The sequence below is a fragment of the Cavia porcellus genome, unplaced genomic scaffold, assembly GCF_034190915.1.
Source record: "Cavia porcellus strain 051 isolate PalLab524CR breed Dunkin Hartley unplaced genomic scaffold, mCavPor4.1 scaffold_5, whole genome shotgun sequence".
Taxonomy (NCBI): domain Eukaryota; kingdom Metazoa; phylum Chordata; class Mammalia; order Rodentia; family Caviidae; genus Cavia; species Cavia porcellus.
Genome location: NW_026947488.1, coordinates 107,151,798 through 107,164,725, shown reverse-complemented (window position 1 = coordinate 107,164,725; position 12,928 = coordinate 107,151,798).

Genomic DNA, 12,928 nt, shown 5'->3' with positions numbered 1-12,928 from the left:
TCACTGGAAGAATGACATTCTCATTAAGAAATGGTGGTGAGAAACTGGCTCTCCATATGCCTAAAACTAAAACTAGGCCCATGCCTATCACCATGTACTAAAATAAAATCTAAATGGATCAAAGATCTAAATATTAAAACAGAAACACTAAATCTATTGGAAGACAAATTGGGTAAAAACCTTGAAGACATAGGAGTAGGTAGAGAATTGATGAACAGGACTCAAACCGCATGGGAAATGTTTTCCAGAATCAATAATTGGGATCACCTCTTAGTTCCTGCACATCAAAATAAATCTCCACTATAGTGAAAAGAAAACCCACAAACTGGGAAAAAATCTTAGTGAACTGCCCCTCAGACAGAGGATTTCTGTCTAAAACATATAAAGAATTTAAAAAAATGAGACCACCAAAATTCAAAGATCAAATCCAAACATGAGCATCTGAGATGAACAAACAATTTTGAGATGAAGAAATACAAATGAAAAATAAATACATGAAAAAATGTTCACCATCAATGGTCATTAGAGAAATACAAATTAAAACCACACTGAGATTTTGTCTCACTCCTGAAAGAATGGCCAAGATCAAGAAAACCACCAACAGCAAATGTTGGAGATGCTTTTGGGACAAAGGAACTCTCCTGCACTGTTGGTGGGAGTGTAGACTGGTACAACCATTGTGGAGGTCAGTCTGGAGATTTCTCAGAAAGCTGGGACTGGAAGCACATTTTGACTCAGCTATTCTATTTCTAGGCATATTCACAGAACTGAAACCATCATTCCACAGTGATATATGTGCACCCATATTTATAGCAGCACAGTTTGTAATAGCCAGATCTTGGAAACAACCTAAGTGTACAACAACTGAGGAATGGATAAAAAAATTTATGGTGTTTTTATACAATGGAGTACTACTCAGCTATAAAGAATGATCACATTGACATATAAATAAATGGACACAGACTGAGACCATACTCATAAGTGAAATAAATCAAACTCACATGTATAAATACCAAATATATTCCCTAGTATAAGAAATGATAATACACAGAAGTATGTGGCAATTGTGATACCCAATCATATTGGTTTGAATCCATATAATGTTTTCACTCATTAAGTGTAATGGTTTTACCCTGGGTTTTTCAATTTAATATCGGTGATAGTACAAATAGCTATTCTGAAGAAAATAACACATCATAAAAGCTAGTGCTGATTTAATATCATCTTCTTTGGAATTCCCATCAAGTTGTTGTACATGTTTCCACTAGTTTTAACATGTTGTATCTTAATATATTTTACTGTGATAGTATAAATAAAAATTTTTACAGGCAAAGAGATAATATAGAAATTGTTGTTCATTTTCTGTTAACTTATTATAAATACCCTGTAATTCTTTCATTCTCTTGAATGGCTTCACACTGTCTTGATGTGATTGATTCTATAGTATATGAAGTTATACTCATAATTCAAGGAAAAAGGCACTATGGTGACTACTATTATGTTAGATTACCTGGTGGTGGAACAAAATGATGCTTTAATTGTTCAGTTCTGACCTGTGTTGTTCTATTACAATGTCTCTTTTATCTCGATCTCCACACTTTTTTAAAAAAATTATTCTATTTTTTTTCAATTAAAATAAAACTAAATTAAAAAATAGCGGGATATATTATAGTAACTTTTTTTGTTTTCCTATTAACCTGATTTTAACCCCCGTATTGCTGTCCCCATCTTGTTCTGCCTGATTTTACTATATTCTATTTTGTTTTAATAGTATCAAGTTTGAGGGTATAGGCAACCACTTTGTAGGCAATAAGATTTACTATGTTGCCCATTATGGTTTGACTGTTATCTTCTTTTGAAATTCTGTAAGGTCTCCAGTGTAGATTTTATTGGTCTTGTTCTGTACTGTTTTGATCAATTCTATTATACCTGATGATACAGGGAAATCTTTTTAAAAATAGCTAGAGGCACAGTGGTAACCATTTTTGATCACCTGATATTCTATTTTTGCATCAAGTACTATGCCCATCCTTATGTTCTAACCAACTCTGTTTTGTAAACTCACTTGAGGTTTTATTCTCTTCAAAAAAAGTAATAAGAACTATGGGAGTAAAAAAAACTGAAAAGTGTAATTGTTATTGTGAAGAAGAGAGGAAAGGAAGGTGGTCTAAGGGATATAAGTGCCTGTTTGAGTGTGTAGGAAGGAAAACCATATTACTGAGCTTTTGTTGGATCATTGAACAGAACTGTCTGCAGTCTCACTGTAGGAATGTTCACTTTATATGCTTTAATTTTATAATTTGGACAACTGTTTCTAAGAAGACTACCTATTAAGTAGTGATTTCTTACTGTATTTTTTCTTTACATTCTGTATTATTTGTACCCTTTTACTGCTTTGTTTTTTTATGTTCTTTTTTTTCTCCTTAAATAAAAAAAATTAAACCTGGAATTTAACTGGGGATCAAACTGATGACCTCACACTTGCCAGGCAGGGGCTTAAGCCACGGAGCTAACTCCCCAGCCCTCCAATATGTATCTTTCACATCTTATCATCTTCAGAGTAGTTGCCTCTACTATTGGACTTGATACCAGCAAGCATACCAAATGTGAATAAAATCAGTCAAGGCTAAATAACATTCAAACAAACCAGCTTCAAATAAGATCAGTCATAGTAAGACAATGTAAGTAATACAGGGTTTCAGTTTTAGTTAATAGGAAATTAAGGACAGTTACCATCATGGTATAACCTGGCATGATGTTATCTCTCTGTGCCCTCTGTGCCCTCAAATCTAATATGAGTAGACAGACCAGAACAAAATATAATCAAACTAAACAGAGCAACAGAACTACTGTAGCTTTTAAATCCTGATAAACGTTTAACAATGTCCTCTGCCTTCTTTTTTTAGGCAATTCCTCACCTTTCTCCTTCTCAGGATACTATTATTCACTGTTCTGAGTGATATTAGTTTAGTCTATTATGTTCAATTTCAGCATACATAAAAATAAAGACGTCTACTACGAAGAGAATGAGACACATTACGGTAATCATTATCAACTTCCCCAAAATCAGTCTTGAAGATCAAAAATGCCTGCATCATCCTGTAATTATTTGATTAGTTCTATAATGTTCAGTATATATTCAATGCATGTGAAGATGGGAACAACTATTCTGAAGAAAATTAGAGACAGTAAGATAGAAAATGAACATCTCAGTGGACTTGCTTTGAAACCTGTGTTTCCTTACCTTGTTTCCTTATGAATTGTTCTGTTTTGTCATGTTAATCTTACCATCTTTAAGATAAAAAACAAGTTTGTAGAACAGATAAGCATATTAATAAGTTTTTTTTTTGGATCACTGAGGTGAACTGTTTGCAGTGTAATTATTTGAATATAACTTTGTATGCTTTAATTTTGTAACTTGAACAATTACTTCTAAGATGACAATATGTAACTAATCAACTAGTGATTTCTTACTGTTTATTTTTCAGACCTTCTGCATTATTTCTACACTTTTTGGTTTTTTTTTTAAATAAAAATAATTCACCAAAAATATAAAAATTAAGGTTTAAAGACAAAATATTAAGTACATAGACACTATCCATACTTGGAAGTGAAAAGCCCATTTCAGTTTACCATGTTTAATTACAAGATGCCATGTTGAAGCACAAAGACACTTTAAAAAATCTAAAGAGGTATAAGTGATTAACTGAAAACCGTACAGAATATGTACTTGAGATTTGTCATTTTGGGAAATTTGTGAAGAAATATTGACATCAAACTTCTGTATTGATTATTTCTTCAGGTCTACTTGGAATTTTTAAAGTAAACTTAGATCTAAACTGTCTGAAGAGTGCTGCTTTTTCTATGTATTTAACAACAAACATGGATTGCCGTATTTCTCACATTGTTAATACACATAGGATCCAGTGAGCTCTTTCAGATATGTAACAATGATCCTGTGTGCTGAGAGTATTCCCATAACACATAGGATTTATCTCTTGTGTGAGCTTCTTCACGTATTTCACTTACAATCTGGCTGCTGAAAGTGTCTCCACTTGCTTACGTAGCCGGTGGTTCTTCCCAGTGTGAATTCTTTCATGTGTTTTGCAATGACTGTATGTGGTAAAAGCTTTGCCACATTGTTATATACATAGGGTTTCTCACCAGTGTGAAGTCATTGATGTATTTTACAAAATCCACATGTGGTGAAAGCTTTCCCACATTCTTCACATACACAGGTTTCTCAACAGTGTAAATTTTATAATGTATTGGACAATGAGCATTTCTGCTGAAACCTTTCCCACATTCCTTACATATATAAGTTTTCTGCCCAGTGTGAAGATTTTCATGCATTATGCAATATGGACTTGTGCTCAAAAAATTCTCATGATGCTTATATACACTGGTTCTATCTTGAGTGTGAACTTTCATGTTGCTTACAATGTTCTTGTTGGGTAAATCTTTCCCACATTGCTTACATATATATGGTTTCTCTCCAGTGTGAATTCTTTCATGTTTCTTAAAATCTCCCTATGTGTTAAAAGTTTTCCCACATTGCTTACATACATAGGGTTTCTCTCCAGTGTGAATTCTTTCATGTTGCTTACAATGTCCAGATTTGGTGAAACATTCTCCACATTGCTGACATACATAGGGTTTCTCTCCATTGCAATATTTTTCATGGATCTGAACATTGTCGTGTGTTTCTGTTTCTTTCACATTCAAATTACCTTCAGCAGTACAAAGGAATACTTCTTTACACTGATTGCAAGATGTATGTCCATAGGATTTCCCTAGCTTGTCATTTCTGTAAAAAAAAAAAAATCACATATAGGATTGATAACCTTATTACTAAGATTTTATGGCAGAGTTGAACAAAACTGTTTGCAGTCTTGCTGTTTGAATCCCCACTTCATAAGTTTCACTTTTGTATTTCATTAACTATTTCTATGAGCAGCATATGTAATCACTGTCTTTAGATTTCTTACTGTTTATTTTCACTTTGAAAATGATATTATTTCTTCTTATTTTTTTTTAGTCTTTCCTTACATTAAATAAAAAAAGGAAAATTCACAGTGAATTGGGTCTCAGTTTAATGACTGCATTAATGTAAAGTTCTGTTTTTAATGCCTGCTAAGAAATTCTGAACATGAAGTAACAGAATGCCCTTGTAAGACATGTTGAAAACAACCATTCCCAAAAGACTGGTACATATTTGGAAATCTTAAAATGTGGTACCTTTTGAAATGCGGGAATCTTTATCTTCACTTTGGGCATGGGTACATATGTGTATCACATACAGATCATTCTGATATGTTTCCCCATCACAATCTCCCTTCTGTCCTTAACCTGTAGTTCCCTTTTCCATATGGTCAGTCTTACTTTTCTCTATTAACTCTCTTTCATTTCATTCCACAATTTATATTTTGGTTTCTCATCTAAAAGAAACCCTGTGACCTTTTAGGTTTTATAGCTGAGCTATTTCACCGAATTGATGGGAGAAAGACCCACCTATTTCTTATGGCAAATGACATTATATTATTTATTTTTTGAATTATATAACTCATTTTTTTTTCTTTTCCATGCTGGGAATGAACAACAGGTATTAGCATAAAATCTATACCTTTTAAAATCTGTTTTAAGACATTTTCACTGATCATTATGTTGTGAAGTTTGAACATGAATTTGCCATTCTGTAAAATCTGATTCCTAGTGTGCTGGATTTACAAGAATGCACAATCACAGAGAGTCTATTATCATTTTCCTTCTCCACAAATCCAGTCATAAATAGCTAAGCTTCTTCAAGGCCTGCTCTATTATAACTTGATCTGCTTTGTATATGAGCAAGCATGTATCAGTATTTCATGCGGATTTTGAATTTTTAAAAATATATCCAGGATAAGTATGAGGGGATCAATTTCTAGAGACAACTGCACACTGATATTTAGAATGAGTGCCCTTAACATTCCACCGGCCTTCTAAGAATTTTAGTCAGAATGGTTGATTCTTTAGAGCATGGCTTGGAAACACAAGCACTCCATTTTATTTCAAATTCTATTGCAATCTTAGCAATTTTTAGATAATGAATGTGTTGTATTCACATGTATATATCAGTAGAAAAACTGAAGGGAGAATGTCATAACTCAAAGTGTATGCCTTTCGTACACATCTATAAGCAATGTCATACATTTTCATGATTTAATTCACTCATTATACATACCCTAGCTTATACATCTTCGGAGAATATTACTGACAATAAATTGAATGGTGCCTCATTTGTTTGGTGGTCATTTTTCTGCTGACTCACTAATTACTCAGGAACATTCCTCTCCTTGTGAGTGCGAATTACCTTAAGTATTTCCAGTAAATTTTGCATTCTTTTTCAGCTTCCTGGATATCCCCAAGTCCTCCTGAATTGTAGACATAGAAATACCAGCGCTCATTAGAATAATACATACAAATTAATAGATTTTGTTTAGAGCTATGATATAATGTGTCGAGGTCTGACTGATTTTTAAAAATATTTTCACATTGTTTTTAATGAAACAGCACTGATGAGCAACAAACAACATTCTGACAGCATGAGTGACAAAAGTATTTTGTCCTTACCTATTGCAGCCATGTTCCTAAACGTTTTGCCCATCACATCTCTGTAGAGGTTCTTTTGGGATGGACTCAGCAATGTCCATTCCTCATTGCTGAAGTTCACGACCACATCCTCAAACGTCACCACCTCCTAAAGGATCATACATATATTTCTCACATGAAGGTTGAGACACCAGGTTTGGGATATCTTAAATTCTTTCCTACAAATCTGAATCAAAAGCAAAGTGTGGTGGTATATATCTATAATGCCAGCACTCAAAATGCTGAGGCAGGATGGTTTCAGTGAGTTCAGGGCAATTCTAGGCTCCATAGGGTGTTCAAATCCAGCTGATATACATACAGAAAGCTTGTCTCAATAAAACAAAACAAAAGTAAACAGTAAAACCAAACAAAACAGCTGAATGAAGACTGCTTTCATCAAATTTAAATCCAGGTCTTAGTCATTAATTTTGTGAATATACACATTTTTGAAGACAGCAAATTTGATGATAGATTGCAACTCACTGCTAATGTAACGGTGAAATAGGAGCACTGATTCTTTTTTTTTAACTAAATAATTTTTTAATGAACAAGGCAGAGATTGAGATAAAACAGGACATAACAATATAACAATACAGGTCAAAGCATGACTGTTTCAGCAACCTAGTGCTTCACCACCAAATAACCCGACTTAATAGTAGTTACCATAGTGTCTGTCTTTTTCCTTGAAATATTTGAATAAAACTTCATATACAATAGCTTCAAGTATTTCCATATCAAGAAGCCCAGAATAAAGCCTTTCCAATTACTAAGTGAAAACTTTATAAGGCTTCAAGGCCACATAATGGGGAATCATGATTACCACATATTTTTATATATTTGAATCATTATTTACATTAGGGAAACTATTCGGTATTCACACATGCAAGATTGATTTATTTCACTTATGAGTATGGTCTCAAGCTGCGCCCATTTATTGATAAATATCTCACTGTGATCCTTTTTTATAGCTGAATAATACTCCATTGCATAGAAATACCACCACTTTTTTATCCATTCCTCAGTTGATGGACACTTGGGTTGTTTCCAAGATCTGGCGATTACAAATTGTGCTGCCATAAACATAGGTGCACATATATCACTGTAGTATGATGCTTTCAGTTCTTCTGGAAATATGCCTAGAAGTGGAATAGCTGGAATAAATGGGACTTCCAATCCCAGCTTTATGAGAAATCTCCAGACTGACCTCCACAAAGGCTGCACCAGTCTACACTCCCACCAACAGTGTAGGATAGTTCCTGTTTCCCCACATCATCTCCAGCATTTGTTGTTGTTGGTTTTCTTGATCCTGGCCATTCTTTCAGGAGTGAGATGGTATCTCAGTGTGGTTTTAATTTGCATTTCTCTAATGACCAATGATGATGAACATTTTTTCATGTATTTACTTGCCATTTGCATTTCTTCATCTGAGAAGTGCGTATTCATCTCAGATGCCCATTTTTGGATTGGATCTTTCAATTTTTGGGGTCTGAGTTTTTTAAATTCTTTGTTTTAGACAAGACTCCCTTGTCTGAGAGAGAGTTAACTAAAATCTTTTCCCAGTTTGTGGGTTTTCTTTTTACCATGCTGGAGATTTCTTTTGACATGCAGAAACTTTTTAATAAGAAGTAGTCCCAGCTATTGATTTTGGGAAGTATTTCCCATGCGGTTTGAGTCCTGTTCATGAATTCTCTGCCTACTTCTATGTCTCCAAGGTTTCTACCCAATTTGTCTTCCAATAGATTTAGTGTTTCTGTTTTAATATTCAGATCTTTGACCCATTTAGATTTTAATTTAGTACATGGTAATAGACATGGGTCTAGCTTTAATTTTTGGCAAATGGAGAGCCAGTTTTTCCAGCACCACTTATTAAAGAGACTGTCATTCTTCCAGTGAACCTGCTTGGCTCCTTTATCAAAGATAAGGTGGTTGAGTGTGTTTGTAGTTGTGGTTGTATCTTCTAATCTATTCCATTGATCTTCGGCTCTGTTTTGATTCCAATACCATGTTGATTATACTACTGTTGCTTTGTAGTATAACTTCGTCAGGGATTGTGATGCTTCCTGTTCTTTGCTGATTAGAATTGCCTTTGCTATTCTAGGTCTCTTCTGATTCCAGATGAAATTTAGGAGTGATTTCTCTAGATCTACAAGGTATGTTGATGGTATTTTTATTGGGATTGCATTGAATCTGTATAACTGTTTTGGGAGAATGGTCATTTTCACAATGTTTGTTCTTCCTATCCACGAGCAAGTGATGTCTTTCCATTTTCTGAGATCATCCTCAATTTTTTTTTCAGTGTATTATAATTTTCACTGTATAAATCTTTCACTTCTTTTGTAAGAGTAATTCCTAAATATTTTATTTTTTTTTGATTCCTAATGTGAAGAGTGTAGTTTCTCTTATTTCCCTCTCTGTGATTTTGTTGTTCGTGTATAGGAATGCTATTGATTTCTGAATATTGATTTTGTATCCAGCCACATTACTGAATTCATTTATTGTATCTAAGAGGCTTTCAATGGAGTTTAGGGGGTCTTCTATGTAGAGTATCATGTCATCTTCTTGTGCTGAGTCACTGCAATATTCCCTGTGTACTGTCTCTAAAGCAGAGCTCACAGTGAGAAGCCTGTCGGACCAGCATCCACAAAGCACAGAAGCAGATAAATATCCCATCAATCTAATGAGAAGCCAAACAAGCACCTCCCTTCCCTGGTAAGTGGTGATGATGTGGCAGACTGTGGCCTATCCAGGGGGCAAACCAGCAGCAGCTCCTGAGATCCATGCCATGCTGGAATTTAGGACACTTGGAAGGCAAGCCAGCACCACTTCTCCATGATAAGCGGTGACGGTCTGGCAGAATGTGGCCCTTCCAGGGGGAGAACCAGCAGCTGCTCCTGAGATCCACGCCATGTGGGAACTTAGGACGCTGTGAAACCAAACAACCAGCCTGTCTCCCTACTAAGCAATAGTGAACCTACTGATGCATGGCCTAGAATCAAACATTCTACTTCCCTTCCCCTCTTCTGTCACCCCGACTTTAGCAAATGGGAACCAGAAATCTGAGTGTCTCCTGGGAAGCAGACCATAACAAATACAGGGGACTTCCTTCTACTATCTCTTCGAAGGCAAATATTTTTATTACTGTTTTGCTCTATTCTGATTAATTGTATTGCTCTATTCAATATTCTGTTTTGATAAGTACTATAATGTTCTGTATTTCATCTCATTTTGATATACATGTTTTAAAAAACAACTATTATAAAGATAATAAAATATACTGTGAGACCTATTACTATTATCCCAGTAACCTGTTGTGAAGTTGTGTACCAATTTCACTATATGATCTTAGTTGGCCTTATTCTGCCTTGTTCTGTTGTATTTTATGACTTTCAAAATTTTAAAAAAGAAAAGAAAAATCTCATCAATCACTTTGATAGGCTACAGATAATGTCTCTTCAAATCTCATTTAGGCCAGTGAGTACTTTGTTCTTAATATACTTCGCAGCATTTTGAAACATGAATTTCGTTTCATAGAACAAAACATAAATAACATTCAACATGGTACACAAATAATACCTCAAATGTTAGTGGAAAACGCTGTTTTTAAAAAATAAGTATATAAAATGGAACCAGGCCCAAGCTGTAATTTATAGCTCACTGTCACCAAGCGATCACTTTCAATTCAGATATAAGGAATATATCTTGGGAGGCTGGTGAAGAAGTTCTTCCTTGAATTTGGGGTTATCCTAAGTTACAGAGCTGCCTAAAATAGAGAAACCCTGACTGAGACACCCCACAGACAAAGTGAAACTTGAAGAGAGAATGCATAAGACACCTTTGGTTTGTTTTTAAAAATTATAGCCATACAATATGGAAAAATTTCAACAATATTCAACACTTTCTGAGAAACAATGTGGATCTCTTCCATCCAACAAAGAAAACACTTTCATAGTTGGGTGTTTAGCTCAGTGGCATGAATGCCTGCCTGGAAAGCAAAGGTCATGAGTTTGATCCTTGGTACAAAAAGAATCCAAATTTTACCTGCATGACACTGGGGCATAATTAGAGATAATCCAAATTAGATCTTAAGTATGGAACACAAAATTCATGGGTTGACAGGGATGTGAAATACTGATTGTTGCCAGAGCTGGTGTTGATCACCTCAATGAAACAATCAGAACCCAACTTTAACTTCACGCTTACCCTAAGAACTACCTGAATTTCAGTGAAGATCATCTCTGTTGTATGTCCTGCTATAGGCTTCCTGAATCCTGTGAGGCACTTGCACATCCTTTCCACACTCCTCTGATCCATCCTCAGCAGGAAACCCTTCATGCCTAACTTTTGATATCACTGCAAAATTTCTGTTTAGAGCTTCTCCTTTACACCACTTAATAAAGTCCATTGCAGAGCATTTCCATATTTAAACTGTCCATGAACAACCAAGCCACTAAATCAGCTCTTAATTCAGAGATGACGCACCTATTCCTTTCCATTCAGAAGGATACCACGTGTATATGTCCTTGCAAATGCCTAAATTTCAGCATTTTTCGATGAGAATTTAACAGATAGCCCTTTCTGGAGTTTGTCCTTCACAAAATTTTACCCTGTCCTTGATAACACTTTCATATTTGCTTTATTTTTCTCAGACTTTAAAACTTTATGGCTGTTCTCACAAACCTAGTCTGTGAGCAACGGTGCCACCTAAATAATTAAAAATGTTTAGAAATTATTTTGCACTGATCTGTATAATACACAGGAGTTCACGAGTTGTTTGGGAAGCCTTTTTTCACTGAGGCACACTACTACACAACTCTGAATTCTCAGGACCTTTGCCACTACCTGTCATGAGGATGGAAATATGAGAACATACTATAAATTGTGGAGATCACTATAAATACAAAAAAGCCCAAGTTTAAGTTGAGCCATTGTGGCTATGAGGCCCTGCATTACAGAAATTAAGAAACTTTGGACATTCCAGATCTGCTACTCTGAGGAAAGAGAGCAGAGACCTAGCTCATTACTGCTCTTCAAGCTACAAAAAGCATCATAGTCAGGGTCTTCTCAAGCTCCTTCCAATGCCTAAGATGGTAGAGTTACCAGGCCAGCAGTGAATTTCAAAGATGATACTTGAGTCTGTTGCTGTCATAGTGAAGCCAGGGTTCTGGGGACCCCAAATCACCCTTGTCAACAGCAAGAGGCAAAAGGGACAAGGAATGACCCATGGGCAATGCTGGAGGACCTCAGGAGCTTAAGCTAACTAAATACCTGAGGCTCCAGACACCACAACTACTCCTAAATACTTGTAACTGGTTTCACCCAACCCACCCTATCTCTGGGCTCCCATCCACAACCTCACCATTCCATGGCTCCAGGATCTCTCAGGTTCTTTGCTAATCAGGCCACATGACATCAAAAGTACTAAGTGAGATGCAGCAAGCGTTTTGCTACCAGCATCCTACTCAGAAAAGGTAAATCATGCTGAGACACTGGAAGAGACAAAAATCACAGCAAGCAATGGCCTGAAAATTGGACACTTCATATAGCCTGCTCCTTTATCACTGATTGACTCTTGCTCTACTGCCTTCCTTCTGAGTCAAGAATCAACAGGGAAAGAAATCCCTCCCTGCAAGAGAGGATCCCAAATGATAGACATAGTGCAGAGACTTGTGGAGCTGCTATTCTTTAACAGTGGTGAACTCAGCTTGACAGGAGGAGTGTTTGTACTGAAGAGCTTTACCTCAGGCTTTTAATTTTCAAATCCATTTTATTTCAGTGAAAAAAGAACACATCAACTAAAATTAAATTTCAAAACATGTCAATCAGGGGGCAACACTGGTATATACATTGCACACTGTAATCCCCAGATCATTCAGCCAGAGCACAAGACATCTGTAATCAATTATCCAAACAGTACTGTTACAGGCACCTGAGTTATTTAAATAGTATTGGCATAAGGCAGGGCTAGGTCCTCCAAGGAGTCCATGCAGGGGACGAGACATCGTGCAACAATGGGGAAGACTGACACCTCATGCTATGGCCAAGTCTCAAGACAAATGATAAGCAAATTCACCCATTCCTAAAGACTGATATTCTAAATAGTCCCATAGCACTCTGAGGAGTTCAGGAATCACCATTCAAAGAAAAGTATGCTTATCCTAAGGACTGACATTTTAAATATTTCCTATCATCCTGATGAACTCAGGAGTCACCCTCCCAAAACCCTAAGGGAAAAGTCACTGCTGCCTAAGATTGCCTGCTTTCTATGTGACTCTCTTCCCCCTTTGTTCCCAATTTAATCAAC